General features: G+C 38.1%; 1 long non-coding RNA gene across 3 annotated transcripts in view; it reads left to right on the forward strand.

The window, feature by feature from the left end:
* The first annotated feature begins 5292 nt into the window (after positions 1 to 5292).
* The window catches only part of LOC147829867 (uncharacterized), a 79442-nt gene continuing 63349 nt past the window's right edge, over positions 5293 to 21385 (forward strand). For all 3 annotated transcript variants that reach the window (XR_015446086.1, XR_015446088.1, XR_015446092.1), the window contains exon 1: positions 5293 to 5846. This is a non-coding gene — a long non-coding RNA (uncharacterized LOC147829867). The remainder of the gene's footprint in view (positions 5847 to 21385) is intronic.

The raw sequence follows: 21385 nt of genomic DNA on the forward strand, positions 1-21385 counted from the left end.
AAAGCTTGTCTGATAATCTAAGCTCACAACAGCAGAGAAGGCTGGCACCTTTATAGCCTCACCATAGTTGCAGAGAGGAGAGGAGAAAAATGTACCCCCCTTTTAGAAAAATAGAAAGGAACAGAAAATATGGTAGCAAATACCCTTTAGGAGCATTGAGGATAAGTTATCTAATGAGTCTGACCAATTAAATAACAGCTTTACCCTACTTTCTTCAGCTATGTAGATTGCTCTGGGGAAATTATCAGCCTGGCCAAAACTTGGTATCTAGCCAGATTTAATTTTCCTATTAGTGAGGATTTCTTTTGGTCTTTAATTTGACTTTGCTGACACAATCTTGATTAATTTATGTTAGTGACGGTAATTCTAAAAAGCTAAAAAGTTCTTTAGTTATAAATGAATGCTTTTCATAAATATTTAGATATTAAACTCATTTTTTATGAGCAGATTGAAACAAATAATAACTTGGCCTTTACCATACAAATTAATAGCAATGAATCAACATTTAGGCAAACTTGAAGCAGGTTTTAAGTGCTGAATTAGTTGATTAACATTTCCGTTGTTGCTTTTAATTGATATTTTGGACAACAGGGATGCATTCAAATGACTGATTTTCTGAGGATGTGGCTACATCAGGGTCTCCATTGTTTCCTGGAAACCACAGCTGTGTTGTCCCTGAGATTAATGAGCGGAGAGAAGTGTTTCCAGGAAAAGCTCTGGTGAGTGAGTAGGGAATGTTGCTCTCTGTCACCGTGAACTTTAGATTCAAGCATGGCTGATTGTCAGGAGCCTTTGGATCAGTGTTCTGGGTTGCTGCCTTTCTTACAATGACAGTTTGGTAGCATTATTATTTTCCACATGATTTTTGGCCCCTGAGCCAATCTGCTTTCTTGGCCCTGTTTTATTTGCTAACTTTTAAAAAAAAAGTTTGATTAATAAATGTTAATTTCATTTTGGCAGGTAAGAACCCTCACAGGAAACAGGGCTGGCTTCAAGGCTCTGACTATGCGGTCACACAATTCTATGCTCAGAAAGTCTTCACTTGGTTTGATGCTTTACTGTTGACATCTGGAAATTCTTATTAGCACATTTTGAACAAGAGTTCCTACATTTTTATTTTTCACTGGGATCCACACAATTCTTATTAGGAAAATATGAGGAAAAATTAGTTGTACAATCCTTCTGTAGTATTGCATTTTCTAGTTTTAACTTTTTTTTGCAAAGTGTCACTAGAGTTCTGCCAAAGTCTTCTTCTTTTCAGAGAGAAAAGTTTATAGTGTCCTGTCTTGCTGCCATGGCTACATTGGGTGTTCTGGGTTTTTTTCTGGATTCTTGGAATCCTTGGCCTATGTATGTTCATATCCTTTGTCTTTTATTTCAAATAAGACAATATTTCATTGTTATGGCTTTTATTTTTATGAATGTTGTATAAAGAATATGGAAATTATATGAGAAAGGAAAGATTAAAATTAAACAAAGCCTAAGAGGTGGCACAGGTCTGTAATCCCAGTACTCTCAGAGGCCAAAACAGGAGGATTGCAAGTTTGAGCTCAGCGTAGGCAGCCAGCAATTTAGTGAAACCCTGTATGTGTGGGTGTAGCACAGTGCAAAGGCCATAGATTCAATCTCTTGTACTACAAAAACAAATGAAAGAAAGCAAATAAACAGCAACAACAACAAAACAGTGTAAGGAAAAAAATAGATGCAAGCCATAGCTTAGTCTATTTGTTCTGCTTTAACAAAATACCCGAGACCAGGTAACTTATGAAAAACATAAAATTACTTTCTTAAAGTTCTGGAGTCTGGGAAGTCCAAAATAAAGGCACCAGTAAGTTTGGTTTCTGGTGAGGGATTGGTGTCTCCTAACAAGATGGTGCCTCATTGCTGGTCTTTCATCTGACAGAAGGAGAAAGGACAAAGAGAGGCCAAACCATCAATAAAATCTGTTTTATAAAATGATGCCATTCTTGGGGGGGGGGAGCCCTCACATCCTATTCTCCCCTTAAAGGCCCCACCTCTTAATATTATTTTATTGGAAATTGTTTCAACATGAATTTTGGAAGGGACACAAATCAAAAGGATTCAGACTTCCACATATTCAAACCTCGAAGTTAACGTAAATGCAGATTGGTATAAAATCAAGCTCCAAATTCTTGAAGCTGATACAATGTTTATAGGACATTCAGGCCCTGTTCCCTTGCATCACATGGCAGTTGTCACACAAAGGTTCTCCAAGTCTCCTTGGCTGTAATGTTATCAGATGAGCATATGGCTAAGGCCTTGGGTTCTTGTGTCTGACAGTTCTGCCACTTCATCCTTCTACCAAGACCAAGTAAAGTAAGTAACCTGCTCAAGTCTATTTTAATTTTCTGGAAAATGGACTTTTATGAAATCACATGAGAATGCAAATAGGCTGTTAGACTTAGTGTTGTGCACATAGTATGCTTTTAATGAATGACAGTTTTATTTTATAATTCTGGCACTTTTTTCCCACTTTCTCATTTTTTATCTAAAGAATCTAATCTTCCCCTTAGACTTAGACCCTTGGACTTTTGAACTCTTCTACTTGGGCAGTCTTTGAAGCTTCAGGAAACAAGAAAGCAACTGTTTTACTGCTGTTTCTTAGATCTTCTCTTGGCTTCTCTAACTCTAGGGCTCCATCCCTGGCTATTGAAAATCTTAAATTTAATGTAGTGCTCTCTGGTATTTTAGTTTCTGAGGTGAGTTTAAGGAGAGGACCATTGCTATAAATGTTCAGGCAACTTCAAAAGGACTAGCAAAGGGTACCGGGGTACTCAGCATAGTGAGGGGCTGACATTAACTCAGCACCTGAAGGATGTGAGACTTGAATTGGGACAGTCACCAGGACAGCAACTGCACTCTGAGGGTGAAGGCCAAAGCCTAGCAAGTCCTGGAATCAGCATCCGAAACTTACCTTCCTACACTCCAGTGTCTTGGGGATGCTGCCTAATGCCCAACTGGAACCAGGAAGGCAGCACAGCCCGTTTAGTGAGTCAATAAAAAGTTACTCTCGGGGCGATCAGACAGTGAAGGACAGAGGCTAGATCTGCAAGTAAGAAGTATCCCATATTTAGGAATGGCTTTCCTCTCCCTTGCTACCATCCTCTCTTTATTCTGTACTCAAGTACATTAAAAAAATATAAGAGGAGAATGAAGTAGCAGAATTATTTTAATTGCATTTAAATATATATTTTTGTCTATGCTAGTTTTTTTTCCTGAATGTCAGAAGTTAGTTTTATATTATGATATACTTTATGTGAGGAATTATATGGGGCCAATTTCTGGTAACTAAGATGAAGACAAACAAGAACAAGAGATAACAGGGCCGGGGATTTAGCTCAGTGGTTCCGCCCCCTGCCTCGCAAGAGGAAGGTCCTAAGTTCAATCCCCAGTACCAAAAAAAAAAAAAAAAAAAAGAACAAGAGATAACAAAGCCATCATCACAACTTCCCATGAGCTGCATTTTTGTTTCTACACATATTTCTCTATTGAGCTGAATTCTAACTGCTCCTTGTTTTAGGGAAAGACTATCATTATCAAACTTTAAATCTCAGAAAATGCCCTTGTCCTGTGCTTCTGCATGGAGAAGTTCGCAACCCCTATGGAATATCCTGTTTCCATTCAGAGCTGTCTGGGACTAGCTTCCATTGGGCCTCTGGGTCTGCTTTCTGACATGATTTCTCAGGTCTCTCCAGGAAGGTTCCTTGGACCTCAGCCTGCAGACTCCACTTTGACCTCTGATCAATGTCTAGAGGTTCAGCTAGGATCCATCCCGTTCCAGTATGACACCATCTTCACTTTGCTTATATCTGAAGAAACTCTATTTCCAAGTAAGGGCACATTCTGTCTTTTGTTTGAGGGAAATTCTTCTCTATGGTCATACACAGAACAGACACTAGATAACATTACAGATTTGTTCCTCAAGCTCTGAGCTTGAATGACTTGTCATTGGTCTCATCAGATCCCATGCTGGGTTGGAAGGCTTGAAGGTCAGTAGTCCAGAACTACCTTACTCATAGAAGATGGTTTGTACTAGAGTTTAGCACAGGCATTCTTTTGCATACCTGCTGAGATGGAGAAGGAGAGTACATTTCTCCATGCCAGGTGCAGTGACAAAGATGACGGACTCCCTCTCTTCCTTTTATCACTAGTTCCAGCAATAGCTCTAAGCTTGACACACTTAGGGTTCAGATTTCTTTAGTTCTTTGGTCTAACATTTTCCTGGAACAATCTATTGTCTAATAGATTTTATTAATTCATATTATTTGTGATAGAACTTTTGTGGAAACATTTGCAGAGTATATCTATAGGGATAAAGAAAGCTGAATATTACTCTTAGAATAAATAGGAAACTATGATTTGGTGGACTGCTGCTCTGAAAGAACGTACTGGTATGGGGTTCCATTGTGGACACACTGGGTTTTCATTCATGTAGCCATTTGCATTCTCTGTAGAACTGTTAGCTCCTGAAAGGGAGGGACCATCAGATATTCATCTTTGTTTTCCTGGTACTTAGCTCCTGGTATGCAGTGTTGTTCAGTAAAAGCAGCTTGACTTGACCTGAATTGAATTGTCAAAAGCCAGGTATGCTCATTGTTGAAATGCTATTAAGAACTGAGTGCTCTCTAATCATGTAATAATAGTTGCTTTTTTTCAAGAGGTTTTATTGCTATTCTGGTGTAGAAGAGAGTAAGCGGACAGATAAATCCAACAGTTATAATGATGAATGCTTTAAATTTGGAATAAGTTATAAGGAGAGTAGTGTACTGGAATGCTAAGTTTTCTCTGGAGGCAAAATGAGATTCTTCCTCTTATGATCTAACCTTTTTCCATAACCCTACATGAGGTCTCTGGTAAAGATAGCCACATTATTAGTGCAGGTGGAATCATGTGTTCTTTTCTACCTGGAGTGCTCTATCTTTCCCACCAACTCAAGTGCCAGGGCAAGATGGAGTTCAAAATTTTAATACTCCCAGGAGACCTTTGAATCATCTACCCTTGTTTCATTTACCATTTATTTTCATCCTACCTTCCTACTTTTAAGTATTCTTTTTATTCATAACCAACCAATCCAGTCTATGTGCATGAATGTATCCTTGGGTGTTCCATTCTAAGGTTAATTAGTTGTCTTTTTTTTTTTTTGTACCGGGGATTGAACTTGTGACCTTGCACCTGCAAGGCAGGCGGCAGAACCACTGAGCTAAATCTCCTGCCCCAATTAATTGTCCTCTAATGTGTAAATATTTAATTTATCTTACCAGTGGTGCTGGATAGTTGGGTAATGTAGTTGTTCTTTCAAGTTGCTCAAACACCTTCTACATCTTGGCCTTTATTTCCTCTAGGATATCTCACCATCTATTTTTCATCCATCCATCCATCTGTCCATCTGTCCATCCATCCCCCAACAAATAGATATGAGGAAGCTGCTGCATGCTGGTCACTGCTGCATACTAGGGATACATCCAGTTACTGTTTACATCTAGATGTCCTCTAAGAGCCTAATGAGTGCGTAGGCAGAACTTTTGGAAGGTGATTAGAATATAGGGGTATTGCAGCTGACTTGCTATTAGGTGGCCAGGTCTGGTCAGAAGAGGTGGGTCACTGGAGGGATGGTCTGAAAGAGTGAATCATTCTTACTAGTTCCTCTTTTTGCCCACCTTAGACTGAAACTGCCAAAATGTGATCCAAAATAATTATTTCCTTCTTTAAGTTGTGGGTGTCAGTCATTGTGTTTCAGCGATGAGGAAAGTGAATCAGATAATCCACCTGTAAATAAAATGGACGAATCTATCTTATCAGAAGTTGTGGGAGCAGCTGTACGGAAGGTAAGCCCTGGTTACTTGTTTTCTGATCTCTTTTATGGCTATGGAAGATTTAAATCTTTGCTTTATTTTTCTCCTTTAATTCATATTTGTATAAGAAGCTTTAGAATGTTTCTTTTCACTAGGAAATTTCCCATGCAGCCCCCCGCCCCCAGCTCCACTCCTCCTCTATGACTGCATTTGCTGGGGAATTATTGATGGTTCCTAACACAGATCTGTTGGACAGAAGGGGACTCAGTTCTGGGATAGGGCAGGAAGATCTTTCTTTCCAGTATTCCCACTGCTTGCTGTCAGATTTTCAAGAAACACGCTCGGTGAGCTAAATCCCCGGGCCCAAGATACACGTTTTACCTTTTGTGATGCAGCATATTGAAAGTGTGCAGGGTACTCAAAATAGTCACTTAATAAAATTAATAATGTTTATTGCTTTATCGATATTCTTAAGTGAAACAAGCATTTTTGTTTTATTGTGAACAAATGGTGGTGAAGGACAGGAAGATTACTGGTTCAGTGCCATTGGTTTGATTTGGGTTAAGGATTCAGTGGTTTTTATCTAGTATAGCTTTTGGGCTATCAGTGCAAGTGTCAACACAGTGAAAAGGTAAATAACACCTCCGGATATTTTGAGAAAGTAGATTTGACTTTGATTCTTTGACCCTTGAAAGTGTCCAGTGGCCCTCTGTAGTGTGAGGAGCACACTTGGAGAACAATGTTGTTTGAAAATAATTTGTCAGTGTTTACGGGGTAGAGAGATTTTTGTGTCTTCTAGAAAATTAATCAAATAGTGCAGCATATCTTTATGGGAAAAATACTCTGAATTCTCAACACCAGACTTGTTAAGAGACTTTACAAATGTACCCGGTTTGTAAGTTGGGGAGGGCCTGTTTATATTTTTGATAGTTTGCATAGTGCACCTGTCTCCTAATTCACATGATTTTTAGTTTCTTAAAGCAGTAATTAAAAAGTAATTAAAACAAAATTAATTTCCTCATATGAGTTAAAAGAAGAGAAAGATGTATTTTAGTGAGTTACACAAAAATCAAGTAATGGTCTTTTGCAACAATGCATTAATATTTCTAGTAAACATTTCTAGACAAAGTGAGACTGGTGAGAAAAAGGGAGGAGGATTTATTCACAAAGTGAACAATAACAGAAATCACTGATGCTGTTCAGTGGAGGCAACAAGGACCCTAATCGACAGGTATTGTTCATTCTATTCTCCATGTTCATTATGGGACTTCTTGCAAGGCGATGTTTCAGGGATGGTCTAATTTTAGTATATCCATCAATCTTGTCTGTCTGTCCTGGGGCTCCCCTCTCCACTAAGTAAGGAACATCTGCTGGATGCTGTCATTTTTCCTTTGAAAGTTAGAGTTTGACTATGTGATAAGAACTCCCATGTATGTAGTTTATAAAGAAGCCAGATAATAGCTGCCCAGGTGTAAAGCAGAGGTAACTGAAAACACAGAGACTTTTATTGCATTATTGTTTGCTTCAGTTTTGATTTTGCTGATGGTAAAAACAACATTTCATCTAAGCTTCATAGAAAAAGATCCAACAAGGCTATACATTCTTCATAGAATTTTTAAAAAACTAGCACTATTTTATCACTATTGATGAGAGAAAAATATAGCAATGTTTCAGTCACTGATTTATATCTTCCAGTGCCAAACTGGTATGATTATATATGGTTAATAACATTTTTGTACTTTCTTCCAAATAAATGGAATATGCCTTTCTCAATTAATTAAAAATAATTAATTTATAGAGATCCACCTTGATATTTTTACGACTGAATGTATTTGTGACGTATTTATGCATAGAGATTTTTTTTTTTTAAGAACACATACAAAAATTTTACACTTGATTGAATGAGAAGGGTACTTGTATAAGTGTGGGTGAGAGCAATGGGAAGAAATGTGGACACAGATACAACTGAGAAGACTTGTGTAAGCTGCTGATAATGTGTTGGAAGCCAAGGGTGAGGTTAACTCAACCTTCCACATCTGAATTCAGGCAAGTCTAATACGTTAAATAACTAGATAGATTACTTGTATAGATCTAAGATGTTTGCCACTATACCCAGTTCCATGTTGTTTGGACTGGCTTCACAATGGCAAAGTGTGAAGAAAATACTGAAAATCCAATTACCTCTCCTTGTTTTTGCACATTGTTTTAAAAAATGTTTTATTCAGTGAAACAATTACAATGAGAAGTATAATGAACCCTTTCTGCCCATCACCACAGAGATTCAATAATAACATTTTATCAAACTTGTCTTTTTTCCCTTTTTTCTTCCCATGTATGAATGTGTTTCCCATCTCATGATCGCATCTCTAAATTTTTCAGTGTCCTTTCTGTCTAACAATATATTTACATTTTCTAGTGTATGAGAACTTAGGTGTGGTCAGTGAGTGTCTTTCATTGATTCTGGACTTGAAATCCCCTTGTGAATCCAACTGATATTTCCTGGACACAATTTCTTAAAAGTAAAATATACACACACTTGTGAAAAACAAATGTATTCAGTGTCATCTCAGAATACCTAAATAGAACAGTAGTTCTGTTAGGTGGCTAGATAGTTATGTGGGTGGGGGCCAGCAACTAGACTGCATCAGTCTTAGGAAAGATATGCGATATGAATTGTCCCATAGTATTCTTGGTACACATCTCTTCATTTCATTTTTTATTCCTTTTAGGTTACATTAAAACCAGCAATAATTCCAAAAGGCCATATTAGTAAATGAGATTTTTTGTAGTTTGATGTAGTATTAAGTCAGCTTTTCTGATGCTCTAATAAAATACCTGAGGCTGGATACTTAAGAGAAAAAGGAAATTTATTTAGCTTGCATCTGGAAGCAAAAGTCCTAGATTTTGTGGTTCTATCAATTTGGCCTCTAGTGAGAGCCTCCTTGATGGTAATCCATTTGAGAAGGAGAGATCATAAGGCAAGACAGGAAGCCAGAGATTGGGAGGGGGGCAGTTTCATTTATAAAAATTCACATTTATGGGAACTAACTGGGGTCCCCTAAGAACTGTAGTAGTTTATCCCTTGCAAGGGCAGCACTCCCAGTGACCTTATTCCCTCCCACTAGGCCCCATGTCTTAAAGGTCCCACTATCTCTCACTTCTCCATACTGGAGACAAAGCTCCCAATACTGGCACTGTGGGGGAACAAAGCACATATAAATATAACAGGTATGCTGTATTTCCTTTACTTGCCTTTTGGAACTCTCAGGATGATACTGTGCCTAGTGGAATGCCTGTATGCCTCTACCCAAGAGAGATATTATGATATTTATGTGGGAGAGATATTCTGTGCCTCTATCCAGCCAGAGTGTACCTGCTGTGCCTGCTCCCCAGGGCAATGAGAGGAAGGATGATCTCATTCCAGAGGTGCCAGCTGTGATCTGTGTCCTACTTCATTTCACACACCAGGCATATCATTTTTCCAGGCCAATGACATGTACTAGAGAGCCTTATGCACCATCTACATGCAAGACGCCATCTTTGAATCCAGTTTAGAGTTTTCTCTATGTAGAAGTCATTTTATTTCTGGAACCTTATGGGTCTTCTTTGTCATCAAGGCTTTTTTGGGAAGGAACTACTTCAGATTTCTTTATCTCCTTGTTTTAGATGCTGGGGTGGGGGGTTGGTACGTCAGTTCTTTCCCTTTCAAATATACTTTTATACTGAAATTAAGCCTGTTTCTATTGTGACTATTTTTGCATACCAATGACTTTAGGGAATAGTAGGATGATTGGGTCACAAAATACTCTGTTATAACTTAACCTCAGGATACTGTTTACCTACTTATTCTTTCCTTTTCTTAGATAGTCCTTTGTAAAGAAGTTGAGTTTCTTAACATTAAAATGGTCATGAGAATACATGTATGCAAAAACAAGTAAGATAATTCAGTGCATTTCCAGAACACACAAAATATAATGGAAAATACTCAGAGAAGTAGTTTTATTTCTTTTCAATAACTTCACATATGTGAGTATGTGTTGCAGAGGTAGTGTATGTTTTAGGGAGTCTTTGGGACTGTGTCCTATTTCTTTTGAAACCTCAGGGCAACTCATGGTCCAAACCTAAAAAATCTTGGTGACTGACTGTTCTGGTTGTGTGCCTGTCACCTCCAAAAGCCAAAGTAACTCTTTGGTATCTCAGATATAATTTTGCTGCTTACAACAAATAGCTCACTGCAGACATATGAAAGACTCACTCGTAATCTCTAGGCAGGAGGTTGCTAAGCAACTGAGAAGCTGAAGGTTCAGCTGTTTGCTGAAGGTTCAGACCTCTGGGCTCCTCTTCCCCATGGGCTTCCTCATAGTCCCTGTGGTTTCTGCATTATGTCTTTTTTTTTTTTTTTGGCACTGGGGATTGAACTCCGGACCTTGTGCTTGCGCGGCAGGCCCCAGAACCACTGAGCTAAATCCCCGGCCTTCTGCATCATGTCCTAAATCCACTTTGCAGGGCTCATTGTTATTCCAGAGCTCAGATTGAAATATTTACTTCCCTGCAGGACAGATATGCCCTGCTCTATGCCCCTTAAATTAGCATATGCAATCTAAATATATTATCAATACTTTTTAAATTGAAATCATGTATGAATTTTTAATTGAAATTTAAGATGTACAGCATGTAGTCAATATACACCTAAATATATTTATATATAATACATATATTGTGAGTTAATTACAATAGTCAAGCTAATTAATATATCCATCTATTCATATATTTTTGGTTACTATTTTTTTGTGGGAGGAAAAAATACTCATGTTTATAGCAGCAAAATTTCTAATAGCTAAATCTTATGTCCATTAAGAGATGAATGGATAAAGAAAATGTGGTATTTATACATCATGGAGTACTACTCTGCCATAAGGAAAGATAAACTTGAGATGTTTGTAGGAAAATGGATACATCTTGAGACCATAATGTTAAGTGAAATAAATCAGACACACAACCTTAAATATCACATGGTTCCTATTATATGAGAAGCCCCAAGTGAAAATAAAGAGCAAAAGAAGAAATGGCTAACAGGGAGACAGATGATTCTCAAGGGGAAGGGAATCAAGAGATAGAAGGAAGGAAAGGGTAAGGGATTAAAGAAGGTATTGAGATGCATTATGTACATGTACCAATTCCACACAAGAAAAGTAAACATTAGGTGATGCAAACAAGTACAGAAAAAGGAAAGAGATCAAAGCAGTAGAGGGGTGAAGGAGGAAAAGAAGAGGGGGTGGAATTAAAATGTGTTGTGTATATGCTATATGTGCATGTTGTACACCGATGCCACACAGAGAATGTGAACATTATGTACTACACACATGCACTAATAAATGTTTTTTTCCCCCATTAACTTTATTGGTACATTTTAGGTATAAAATACAGTTACATGCATCATTGGGATCTTGTACCATTACATGAGTCTCTTGGTTCTTATTTTTTTCCCCTTCCCTTGCCCTCCCTTCACCCCCTCCACCCCTCCCTATTTGCAGAGAACTTGTTTCCATTTTTTTTCCTCTTCTCATATTTTTCCCTTTCCCTTTTTTCCCTTCCCCTACCCCTCCCAATTCCCCTGCTCTTTTAGACCTTTTCTTTCTGTTACACAATATCAGTTATACATTTTTTAAATTACAATATTAAGATCTAGGAGACATTACCACAGATTTTACAGAATTTAAAAGGATATAGAAAGCATATTACAAAAATCTGTTTTGAAATAAATTTGACAACTTCTAAGAAATAACTTAGAAGACAAATTAATGAAACTAACTCTGGAGGAAATATAAAATTTGAATAGCACCTATTAAAGAAAGTATATTCCAAGCTTGAAAACCTACCTATATGACAACAGCAGGCTCATAAACATTTTAACTGATAAATTATATCAAACAATTAAAGCTGAAAAAAGAAGGAACACTTCTCCCCTCATTTTAGGAACTCAACATTGTGCTAATCCTAAAACGATAAAGATAATAGAAGAAAAAAGTATGAACATAGATAGAAATTTGTTTAACAAAACAAACTCTTAGAAGTCAGATCTGGCAGGATGTAGAAAGTGGTTTTGTTACAGGGATGGCAGTGTTTGTTAAGCATTGGAAGATCCACCTCCAAAAGTCGTTTTAACAGAGGAAAGGAAAAAGCCATATGATCCTGTCACTAGTTGGAGAAAAAGTATTGGACTAAATTCTACAGCTGATCATGGTAAAAGTTATCAGGAGACTAGAAGTAGAACAGAAACTTCTCAACAGATTAAAGACATGTATTCCATACTTCCAGTGAGAACGCCTTATATAAATGGAGAAGATACAATGCTTTCTCCTTAAGGTGGGGAACAAGGGAAGATATGCTTACTCTTTATCTGTCCAAAACCTAGTCCCCATCAAAATAGTCTGGCAATAAAATGACACAACTAGAATAGGATTGGCACGGTAGAAGCAAAATCTTTATATGTAGATGAAATGATCATCTAGAGAGAAAATACTAAGAAATCTCTAGGAGCCCCTAGAACTTGTACTTGAATTTAGCAGGATTAGAAAACACAAGGTATATATACAAATTCAGGTCTGTGCATACTTGCTATAAATGAAGAATTGGACATTGAAATTTAAAAGTTATGTAGGAGTACAAAGGACCTAGAAAAGTAAAAAGAAAAAGAAAAAAAAAACAGCGTTGGAAGATGTTTAATACCTAATTTTAAGACTTCCTCTAAAGCTACAGTAGTCAAGGCAGTGTTGATGTAAAGAAAGACATATAGATCATTTGAATAAAAGAGAGAATCTAGAAAAAGAACCACACACACATGGTCCACTGAGTTTTGAAAGATTATTTAACATTAGCATTTTATAGAATATAAACTCAATTCAAGAGCAGAGGAAAAGATAGTGTTTTCAGCAAATGGCACTAGAACACCTGGTATCCATATATAAAAAATTAACCTCAACCCTTTTTTTCCATACATGAAAATAACTTAAAGGGATCTATGAACCTAAATAAGAAAGCCTAAAATTATAAAACCTTAAGAAGAAATTACAAGGGAAAATATTTATGAATTCAGGGTAGGCAAGAACTACCTAGGATACAAAAAACATGATGTATGAAAGAAAAAAATTGATAACTATTTCGAGCTATTTCACTATTTCAAACTTTAAATGACATCATTAAAATGAAAAGTAGTCCTTAAACAGACTATATTTACAATGCATATAACCTATGAGCAGAATATATAAAGAATTCTTAGAGCTCAATAATAGACAACCCAATTAAAATGTAGACATAAGAAGATGATAAATAGCCAGTATAGCACAAGGAATGGTGTGCAATTCTAGAATCAGAAAAATACTAATCAGTACAATAATAAGATTGAATTATACACTCATTAGGGAGATGAAGTTAAAAGTTTTAAAAGCCTTGTCATGACTTTTTCTTTTTGTTGAATTCTCCTCCTTTGCATTTAATTTGTCACACCCAATGGATTCATTCTGCTGGGTTTCCTGGGGTTGTGATCCTCATTGTCTTTTCCTAGGGTATTGTTTAAAATTTTTTTTGAGTGTCAGTTTGGTATTCATGAAGTTCCTGAGGTGCTCTTTATCATGAAAGTATCTTATTTCTCCATCCATTTTGAAAGATAGTTTTGCAGGGTACATCAATCTGGGTTGGAGGCTGGTTTCCTTTAGGGCTTGAAATACATCACTCCAAGCTCTTTTTGCCTTGATGGTTTGTGTTGAGAAGTCTTCTGTGATTCTGATGGGCTTTCCTTTGTATGTGATTTGTTTCTTTTCTCTCACTGCTTGTAGAATTTTGTTCTTCTGTTGGATTTCTGAAATCCTAACTATTATATCCCTATGTGTAGATTTTTTTTTGATTAAGGCTAGCTGGAGTCCTATATGCCTCACTTATCTGTATGTCAAGTTCTTTTCCCCTCCTTGGGAAATTTTCTGCCACCACTTCTGTGAACGGTTTTTTTATGTCATCTGCACTCTCTCCTCTTTCTTAATTGACTCCAATCTGTCTTATGTTATTCTTCTTTACATCGTCTAGCAGCTGCTGGATTGATTTCCCGTGTTTCCTTACAATCTTAAAGCAATTTTTCTTTTCCTCCTCACTAATTGCAATCTTATCTTCTATATGTGAAATTCTATCTTTACATTGGTTCATTCTGCTCCACAGACTTTCGATGGAGTTTTTAATCTCTTGGAAATCTGTTTGAATCTGTTTTATGGATTCCATTTGTTTCCTATGTTGGGATTCCATCATGTTCCTCAGATCCTCTATTTTTTTATCTGTGTCCTCTCTAGATTTATTAATCATGTCTTGCACCATGAGCAAAATCTTCACTGTTATCTGAGTAATTATTTCTGATTTCATTTTTCCCAGATCCTCTTTTGTTGCCGGTTCAGAGAGTCCGGGTGGTTGAGTATCTGATTGTTCCATCTCGTTTCCCTTTGGGGTTGCTGTAGGTGATCTGGAAGTCTGTTTTTGAGGCTTGTTTATGTGTTTTCTCATTTTCACAGGGTGGGGGGGGGTGCTTCTCATGCCCACACAGCTCATCTTTTCTTCCCTAGGAGCTTGGGATGGTGGTGGGGGAGTTTCCTTCCAGGTGCTGGGATCGGCTGAGCTTCTCTGCCCTAGGAACCTGGGATGGAGGTGGGGAGCTTCCTTCCAGGTGTTGGGGCTTGCTCACCTTCTCTGCCCTAGGAGCCTGGGATGGAGGTGGGGAGCTTCCTTCCGGGTGCTGGGACTGGCTGAGCTTCTCTGCCCACATGCACTAATAAAGTAAAAAGTATAAAAAAGAAAAAAAGAAAATTTCTTGTATACAATAATTGATTATTAACTATAGCCCTCATGCTGTACATTAGATCTCAAAACTTATTCATTAGGCATGCCTGTAACTTTGTATGTGTGACCAACCTTTCCTCACTTCTTCTATCTCCCTACCCCTGCTAACCATCATTCTACTCTCTGCTACTATGAATTTGAATTTTGTTAGATACCACATATGAGCGAGGAGTTTTCTTTCTGTATCTGGTTTATTTCACTTAGTGTAATGTCCTCCAGCTTCACCCATGTTGTCACAAATGGCAGATTTCTCCCTCCTCCTGCTCCTCCTCCTTTTCCTCCATCTCCTTCTTCTGCTCTTTCTCCCTGTCCTTCTTTTCTTGGACCACTAAGATGGAACCCAGGGCCTTCCAACTGAGCTATATTCCCAGCCCCTTTTTATTTTGAGAGAGGATCCCACTAAGTTGCTACGTTGACCAGGATGAGCTCAAACTCGTGATCTTGTTGCTTCAGCTTTCAGGCCCAATAATATTATATTAACTTCTGGTTTATATTTTTCTAGTATTTCAATACAAGATAGAACACAAGATCAAGTTTTCATAATCTGGAGGTGTATTAGGACCATGAGAATAGAACAAGACATTTTTCTGCCTCCATCTTCAGGAGGTTTGCTGCCAAGACACACCTTCTCCAACCTTCTGGCTAGGTCACTAGATGTCCTGAGAGCAAAGTGTTTGGAAAAGTATTCTTTGTGAACTTTTAGTTTTTGCTATTTTCTTTTTTCCAGTACACATCAGATGTTGGATTGCAGGTTACTTACTTGCCCTCCTGTCCTTTGCATGGTTGATGGCCTTTGCTGTGAGTCTGCTGTGACATGCAGAATTGCCCTAACCCCACTGTGTGTATCATGTTTCCACAGAGGGAAGTTTTCTGCTTCCCATATTAACAGATATGAATCAATTGGATTTATATACTTCAGTCTCAGAATTGTGGTTCATTAGAGTTACCTACCTCTAGAATGGTGTCACATTCCTGAAATACATTTTATAACTGTACAATCATATGAAAGCACCTCCATTTTATTTTTTCTATCTACCAGAAAACATTAATCCCCAGCAGCACTTCTCATTTCAGTTTCCTCTCTGTTTGTATCACACACTGCCTGGAGCTTCTTAGTCACTGTTCACTTCTATCACTAGACTCATCTCCTTTTATTTCTCTCCTTTTCCTCCTTTCTTTACTTGTAGACTGATGTAACATTCTTTGACAAGACTTGGTCCTTTTCTTCCTCTTCCAGGTCTTAGTAGACCCTGTTTGTTCTTACATCCTAAGAGAGAAGATAATCCTTTCCCCTATGGGCAAAGAATGGAGTAAGAGAGTTGACTGAGAATAGCAGAATCCTTTTAGTGGGGTGGAGTGAGGAGAATGTGACTATTCTTGCATAAATTTTATTTTGCCTGTGGCAGAGAGATTATTTCAGTGGCAAATTAATATACAATGGAGGTTATGGGTAAGAGTCCTAAAGTACAAATTTCACCCTAGAATCCTTTCTCTACTGAAATCTGTGCATCAAGGATCTAAACAATTTATTTAAGCTTCGGTTTCCTTATCTGTAAAATGGATGAAGTTGAATAAGCTAGTTCACATAAAATGCTCAATAAATGTTAGCTGTTTCATTTTTGGTTACTGACTCTCTATATTCTCAAAATTCTGGTCCCATTGTTGGGAGGTAGGGGTATTGATGTGGGGTCAGGACAGTCTGAGATGTATAGAGCCTGATGTACACTCACTCTCCCCCTGCTATTGGCCACAACTTGGCTTCTGTATGTCCTATGCTTCCTCTTCCCCAAGGATGAGATGTCTCTAACTAAGGTCCTTTGGCAGAGACCATGTTTAGGGGCAGCCACTATGAACCCCCTGGCAGGGCTGGGTGTGGAGAAAATACATAGCCTTGCCATCATTATTAGACTTCTTGCTACAAGTGGGAAAGCAATGGCCAGCAAATCCCAAATCCAAGATTCTTGTTCAGAGCACCTACTGAGTTGGGCAAATTACGTTTTGCCTCAGTTTTCCATCCTACACAATGAGTATGTAGAGGCAGAACATCTATGAAGACTTCTAACTTAATTATAATTCTAACTTAATTATAATTATCATTGGTATGGGTGGCACTGCACATTGATTCCATGTCCTGGATTACGTATGGATGGCTGTTGCGATGTCTCCTTTTGAGAATGAATGCTGAAGGTGAGCAGCCATCTGGGGAAGGAGAATAGTTACTCTGAACATAACCACTCCTTCTGAAGTTCCTTTAATCCCCAGTGCATCATCAGAAGAATTGTTCAATGCTTACAATTATAATCTATGCATCATGAACCTAGCCACAAAAACTGAAGACAGACCAGGACATTTTTATTAATTGAGAAATAAAAAGTAACTTGGTGCAAAGCATTTTTTTTCCTGGTCCAATATTTCTTAGCCTCCGTCAGCTCCACTAAGCAAATAATGTGTGCTGACTCCCACCCACAGCCCCTGGCCTCAGTGCCTTCACTTTGTCATGGGTACTGAAAGCCAGTCACTGGCTGCTCCTCATTGTGCCTCCTTTTGTTACTGTGCCAGAAGAGAATAATGTACCAGTACAATGTTCTTTCTCCTCCAAATGGTCACAAATGGCCTGCCACTGTAATATAATGTATGTATGCTTCCCTATAATGGTCAGAAGAGGTGGTTTGAATGTTGCAATCAATACTTTGTTAACTTGTGACATTTTTCTCTGTTAGAACCCTTTGTCCAGAGGACATCCTCAGACACCCAGAATGATTTCTCTACTTTCTTACTTATACAAAGCTCATCCATACCTTTCTCTGATGACTGTAGCCTACTTAGATTATATCAAACTTCTATTGTTCTTAATCTCATATGATTTTACCCTGCAATTTATTCTTTCATCTGTACATCACTTTTTGCCCAAGCTATATAGTAAGCTCTCTAAGTAGGAATTCTAACATTTACCTTTTTGTACTGGTTAGCTTATACATAAGTTTTTGTATTCATAGCTATGGGTGGATATGTAGAAGACCAAGACAGTATACTTATTATTTTTTTGCTGGATAATCAACAAAATCAAACTATGAGTAGCTGTTATGGCTTGTGTTTAGATATTGTTCCAAAGCTTCATGTAGTCACAGGTGGGGCTTTTTCTGAGGCTAGATCTTGCTAGATCAGAGTGGCTAGATCATAGTGTATGATGCTGAGATTCATTCAGGTATGATTCTATGATCAAGGTCACTAAGAATAAGGGTGAAAGTACTACCTATGCTAAGTAGCCTAGATAAGATATAAGGGATAAAAAGAGCTGCGGTCACCCCTTGTTGCTTTGCTACCTTCTGCCCACCATAAACTGTTTCTCCTCTGTGATGACATCCTGCCTTAGAGCCAGCTGATTATGAACTAAAACTGCTACAAACTGTGAGGTAAATACATCTTCTCTCTTTAACTTTGGGTGTCAGGTATTTTATCTTAGCAATGAGAAAAATATAACTAAGACAGAACTTGCACTGGGAGTGGGGTTGTTACCGTGACTGTACCTGATAACGTGGTTTAAAAACTTTTAGAGCTGGCTTGTGGGAAGGAGAAGAGTTAAGAAAGGTCTAGAGATGCCAGCTGAAAAAGTAGAGCTAGAACACCTGAGGCTATACTTAATGAAAGATTCTGGTCAGAGCTCAGAAGACCAGAATGATAATAAAAGTTCTCCCAGTAAAGATCAGGCTCACGAGGTTTCTGCTAAGAAGGACTACATTGGCTGTTAGACTTCAGATGATGTGTGTTAACAGCCTTGATAGAAAGTTTGTCTACATTTTTCTTGTGTTCACAGACTGCCTGAGACTGAGATTAAGGATGGTGGACTAATTAATCTGACAGAAGAAATTCGAAGATAGTCTAATATTGAGGCAGTGAAATGGCAACTCTTGGGGGCTTTTAGCCAGATTTCTGCTGAGAATCAAGAGCAAATAATGATTTAAAACATTTTGAGTTTGGCCAGAAAAAAAGCTATAGACTACAAAGATGAAATAAGAGATCTTGATTGCTAAAAAAGAACAAGAGAATAAAAAAGATTGCCTAAAGGCATCACAAAAAGCAGCAAGACTCCACCCTTTGCAGCCTCAAAATTACAAAAGTAAAAGATTTTGCTTAAAAAAAAAAGCCCCAGAGCACCATGTTCCCGAATGGTGATGGCCTAAAAATGTTGTTCCTAGAGATTTAGTTCATAGGCACTAGATCCCTACGGACAAGAAAAAAACAAAGTCTGGCTACTGCTCCAACTGGTGGTAGACCTTGGCATCATCTACGTGGTGCTGATTTTAGGCACGTGCAAAATGCAAGAGTTGTGGGTTCAAGAAGGCTTCTACCCAGATTACAGAAAAAGACCTGGGAGGTCAGGCAGTTTGCCCCTGAGAAGGCATTGTGTAAAGCTATGAGTGTAAAGCCAGGGGTTCAATAGAGACCCTAAAAGTTTAGAAAAGCCAAATATACTGAATGTCTAAAGAAAACTGCAAGGAAAGAGCAGAACCTGTCCAAGAAAGAAACTATGAGAACTACAACTGCAACAGTGCCATAAAGGCAGAGCCACCTAAGCCCTTTAAAGTTCACAACTTGATACTAATTGCCAGAGATGGTGAAATTAAAACTGATATTCAGTGTTTGCCTTGCTAGATTTTGGTCTTTGTTCCCATTCCTTGCTATCACCCTGATTATAACTTTTAGAATAAAAATATTTATCTTGTAGCATTAAATGTTAGGAGTATTTCACTTTCTTTTCCTTTGTATATGGCCTTGCAGCTAAGAGTTTGCCTTAAACCTCAAAAGAGATTTTAGACTTAGACCTTTCAGCAATGCTAAAACTGTTAAAACTTTGACAATTCTTAGAGATAGACTAAATGACTTTTACATAAAGGGATATGCATGAGTCTTTGGGGATACAAGGGGAAGAATGTTATGGCTTGTGTTTAGATGTCTCCCCAAAGCCTCATGTGGTCATAGGTGGGGCTTTTTCAGCGGGACTAGTTCTAGAATGTGTAACACTGAGATTGATTCATGGTACAATCTTAAAATCAAGGGCACTAAGATTAAGGGTGTAAGTTTTACCCACTCTAAGTAGCATAAGTAAAATGTAAGGGATAAAAAGAGCTGTGGTCACCCTTTGTTGCTTTGCTACTTTCTGCCCACCATGAACCTTTTCTCCTCTGTGATGCCACCCTGCTTTAGAGCCAGCTGATTATAGACTAAAGCCTTTACAAACTGAGGTGAATAAATCTTCCGTCTTTAACTTTGGATGTTGAGTATTTTATCTCAACAATGAGAAAAAAGTAACTAAGACAGTAGCTTATTATAGTCAGCATTTGTTTCTCTCTCATAGGTATATAGTTGGCTGGGTATGGCTGGACCAGACTGGCATTCAGGCTACTAGTTGGGTTGAGGTCTTCTCTACATCTTTATTCTGAGGCCCAGTCTGAAGAGGTAGAGGCTCTTCATCCACTGATATTCTTGAATATCCATGAATATTTTATGACTCAAAGCAAGTCACATGGAAGACAAAGAGCAGAGAACATAAGCAAACCACCACAGATAGGAAAATTATTGTCCTTTCAGCTAGGCCTGCAAGATGTGGAAGATTATCCACATTATCTCTTTGCCTCCTGATACGTGGAATTTCAAACTTGCTGCTGTATATATGGTCTCGGGCTGAGCAGCATCAGTGTTACCTTGGAGCTTATTAAACATGCAGACTATCAGCGCTCATCTCAGGCTTGCTGATTAGAGTCTTCATCTTAATAAATTCCACAAGTGATTCATGGGCACATGCAAATTTGAAATTCTCTAAAATAGCATTTTTGTAATATGTTCCATGGAAGATTAATGGATATTTTATGGAGAAAATACTTCTATGGGTAGATAAATTTGGGGTCTTTCAGGACTTTTTAAAGCTTTCAACATGGTAATATAAGCTGCAGGATGAGTTGTTCTATTCATTTCCTAGAGGTGTTATAACAGATCACAAAATCATAAAAATTTATTTGCTCACAGTTCAAGGCCAAAATCTGAAATCATCCTGGGTGGGCTCCTTCTGGAGGCTGTAAGAAAGAGTTTTATGCCTCTCTCCTGGCTTCTGGTGGCTGCTAACAATCTTCAGTGTTCCTTGGCTTGGAGCAGCATCGTTCCTCTTTGCCTTCATGGTTACACGGGCTACTTCCTGAAGTGTGTCCCTAGGTGTCCTCCCCTCTTCTTATAATAATGTTGGCCATTGGATTTAGGATCCACTCTCACTCAGTATAACACTATCTTCATTTTGCTTATATCTACAAAGACTCTATTTCCAAACAAAGGCACATTCTGAAGCTCCAGGTGGACATTAATTCCTGAATTCTATGGAGGGTTGGGTTTGTAGCACAGCATTTCCCTAACACCATTGTCCAGGGAACATTTTCTTATAGAAGAGCTCATGAGGACTTGTGGAGATGAGAAGCAAAAGCAGCCTAGACATTTGGTTGGTGAGTTTATTCTGAGTATTTTCCCATGGTAGAACTGTACAGAAGGGCTGGTGATGGAGCTCAGTAGTAAAGTACTCTCCTAGCAGATGCAAGGCCCTGGGTTTAATCCTCAATACTACAGACAAAACAAAACAATTAAAAAAACTCTACATAATCATTTTGCAGCTCTTTCCAAAGTGAACCCAAGTATCAACTGTCTTTGTTTAT

The sequence above is a fragment of the Heterocephalus glaber genome, unplaced genomic scaffold, assembly GCF_053883595.1.
Source record: "Heterocephalus glaber isolate CG9 unplaced genomic scaffold, H.glaber_assembly_v1.0 deba00000347, whole genome shotgun sequence".
NCBI lineage: Eukaryota > Metazoa > Chordata > Mammalia > Rodentia > Bathyergidae > Heterocephalus > Heterocephalus glaber.